The sequence below is a fragment of the Armigeres subalbatus genome, chromosome 3, assembly GCF_024139115.2.
Source record: "Armigeres subalbatus isolate Guangzhou_Male chromosome 3, GZ_Asu_2, whole genome shotgun sequence".
Lineage (NCBI taxonomy): Eukaryota > Metazoa > Arthropoda > Insecta > Diptera > Culicidae > Armigeres > Armigeres subalbatus.
Window position 1 is genome coordinate 38,997,055 of NC_085141.1, and position 3,564 is coordinate 39,000,618.

The following is a 3,564-nucleotide window of genomic DNA, read 5'->3' on the forward strand; positions in this document are numbered from 1 at the left end:
ATTATCGAGGATGATGTCCAATAGTTCCAAGGTATGTGCCAGCCCAGGTAACATTTCAAGTTTTATAACGCTCTTGAAGACCATAATTTAGTCTTCAAGAGTATTATAAAACCAGCATAAAACTAAAATGTTACTAGGGAGTAGACGTAGGCTGCTTGCCGTTGCAGATTTGCCTTCATCCCCTATAAAAAAAGAAAAACACTAAAAACATACATCACCTCAATTCATCGAGCTGAGTCGATTGGTATACAACACTATGGGTCTCCGAGCCTTCTATCAAAAGTTTGGTTTTGGAGTAATCACAAAAGGCTATAGAGTAGAGTGGGGCAAGAGTACGCACTTAGTTTTCAATCGATCATGTGGCCCTTATGAAGCAAGCTCCTGCATATCAAATCAATGTCGATGATTCGTAGACTCTTCCTTTATGTTACCCAGCGGAAAAAATATTGAAATTATTGATATTCGTTTTAGTAGAACCATTATTGTAAGACAAGTGAAAAACGCACTCTTACCCCACCGGTGGGGTAAGAGTGCGCATCGGGTGGGGTAAGAATACGCATTTATCCAATCATGTGCTATAAGTATATATTAACACAAATAAGAGTTAATGACATTTAATTGATGTTTAATGAACATATAATTACGATACTAAGTCACGTTCGGATTTTTTAAAAAACTAACACTGACATTATTTCTTATTTTAAACACTATATTCGATTGATTAAACTGCACTGATTGAAATACAAACTTAGAATGAATCGATAATCGAGCCTCGGGCTCTATTTAATAAGTAAAACTGCTGATCCAGTGTAACTGAGGAATTCCGCTGACTGCTGTGGTCTGTTGCTGGGTGCTGGTTGACAATTGCTGACTTTGCTTGGTGCAAAGTCCGATGTTGGGTTGATGGTCTGATGGTTCGTTGCGATGGCTAACGTAACTCCTCCGGGGGTGAAAAAGGTCGTCCTCGGCCTGAATGTTAATGTTTGTGGTTTGCTTTATGGGATGATTTCTCGAAGTTTCCTGGGGTCCTGGTGCATCTTTTGATTTGTCTGTTGAATAGCTCTTAGCACTTCGCTTCTGAGATGGTTGCTTAATTTTGATGATTATTCTCTTCCTTCGGAGACACAAGATAACGATTATTATGGTGATACTTGTGGTGGATGTGATTCCTCCTAGAAAACTAAATAACCAAATATTAGTTTTGTATTGTTTGAATTTGATATGATCAATTTGTTTTCGATTGACAATCGTCTGGTTTCCTATGTATGACAGGTTGTGCTGTTGAATAATTGTTCTATTTATGTAAAGTCCTGGGAATGCTCCCAATATTTCTGGTGCGTGTACCGTGGTTTCGGTGTTAGAAAATGTTTTGTTGTTTATCCAAACGGTGCAATTTGAGAAGGAAATCAAGAAATTTCCATGTAGAGTTCTATTGTCTGGACCACAGTTTGATGATAGGGTTACTGTTTCTATTCCACTTATTAGGATTTTGTCGTCCGAAATCATTTTGATGAAGCCATGATGTACCATGTGTACACTACAGTGACTTTTTTTGCTGAAAAATAATGACTCGGTGCATTCATTTTCTAGTTGTTTGATGAAGGGGTACCGTTGGATGAATTCGTTAGGTCTCTCTGTTGAAAAGATATCATGTCCATGTTTGATGATATGTGTTGGGATTTCAGTAATTATTGTATTATTTATTATTACTGGTATTATTTGAATGACTTCTGAATTCGCTTTGATTTTGGTATGCGTAGAATGTACAATAACATGTCTTGTTTGATTGCAACTTTGGATTCAATGAAGTTAAGAGCATCCTCTGGAAATTGTGTCTTTATGCCCTGTTCGTTGATGATCGTTTCTATGGCCAGAATTTCTTTAAGTGTTAATAGTTTGCTGTTCGCGAGTGATAATCGTGACTTTAGAATCGTATCTTCTATGTCTCTGAGGATATTGTAGGTGCTGTCCATGTATGCTAATAGCGTAAGAGCATCTATTTCTTTTAGTAAAATTTGGTTTTGGACTCCGTTTCTTTGAATCATTTGATTGACTGTGCTTGTAATGTCCTGGATGCGGTCGTTGATCTTATTGTTGATTTGTAACTGTTGGTTGTTGCCATCGATTAGCTCGTTTAACGTTCTATTGATGATCCTGAGGTCGTCCGCGTCTGGAGTTCCTGCTATCCATTTGAATGCTGTACCAATCTTATCGTACCTTCTAACTCTTCTACTCTTCATAGGCTTGATTTGATAAAAGTATTGAATAGGTCTTTGTTTCGTTTTAATACAAGCTCGGAAATCGTCAATTTAGGATCGAGTTGTCTAGCTAATTTGTTATAAGTAAATATGTTTTCTTCAACATTCGTTAGATTGATGGGGTGAATTATCGCTGTGGTACCAGTTTGTATGCCACAATTTCCTAATTTTATCAGAAGTACTGGATTGGAATGTAGGTCTCTTTATTTCCATTTTGGCTTCGGTTAGTAGTATAAATGTTACCAGTTGAATGATTATCTGAAAGAAGTAATTTACATTTTCTTTAACCGTTTAATTTTATTTTATGTCTTTTTATATTCCTTTCATTCTTGAATGTTTTATGCCGTACATCGTGTACTCTAGTTTCCTGTGCTCGCGGTTCCTTTTTAGACCTAATGTTTGGAATTACAAATACTTTTCGTTCTCGACAATTTCAGGGGTCTTCTTTGTTTACATTTTGGCTTCTTTGTTTACTTTGAGATTTATACATGTTTATTTTGGCTTCTGTAAATAGCTTATTAGCTTTTTCGACAATATCTATCGGATTTACATTATTATTATTATTGAAAAGGAGCTCATTCGGAGTGAATGAGGTGGCAGAGTGTACCGAATTATTGTATAATGCTACTGACAATTTAATCATTGATTTAGTTCCAAGATGTTCGAATTTGTGTTTGTTACTATTGAATATCTCTATAACAGTAGAATGTGCTCTTTCTACTTGACCGTTGGTCTCGGATGACGAGGCGTATGCTATGGAAGAACCTGCTTGAGTTACAAAGTTTCTGAATTGAATTGAATGAAAGGTAGTTTCATGATCGGTTACAATCAATTTTGGTATTCCAAATGATACAAAGTATTTTGTTAGGGATTTTTGTACATCAGTGAGATTCTTGGTCTTCATATAGAATAGTTGCAAATGTTTGGTAAAAGAGTCGATAAGTGAAAGGAAATTGCAAGAGGCTATTATGAAAATGTCCATGTGGACTCTTTCCATAGGTTTATCTGTTATAGGTCAGGGCGATATTTTGATATTGTACGGCTTCCGCTCGTACTTATGCTTATTACAAATGTTACAAGAATTAATGTACATGTTTACTAGCTTTTGCATTTTGGGAAATAGTATGATCGTTTTAACTGAGCTATTACTTCTGTGATGCCTCGGTGGGCTCTATCATGTTCGTTAATTATCAAATCGTTTTGCCTTTCTACGTTTTGAACGTCCTCTACAAGTTTTGTAGCAAATACAAAATGGCCTTTCGCATTAAAATTTTCTTTAAATACTTCTTGTATAAGGAGCATAACA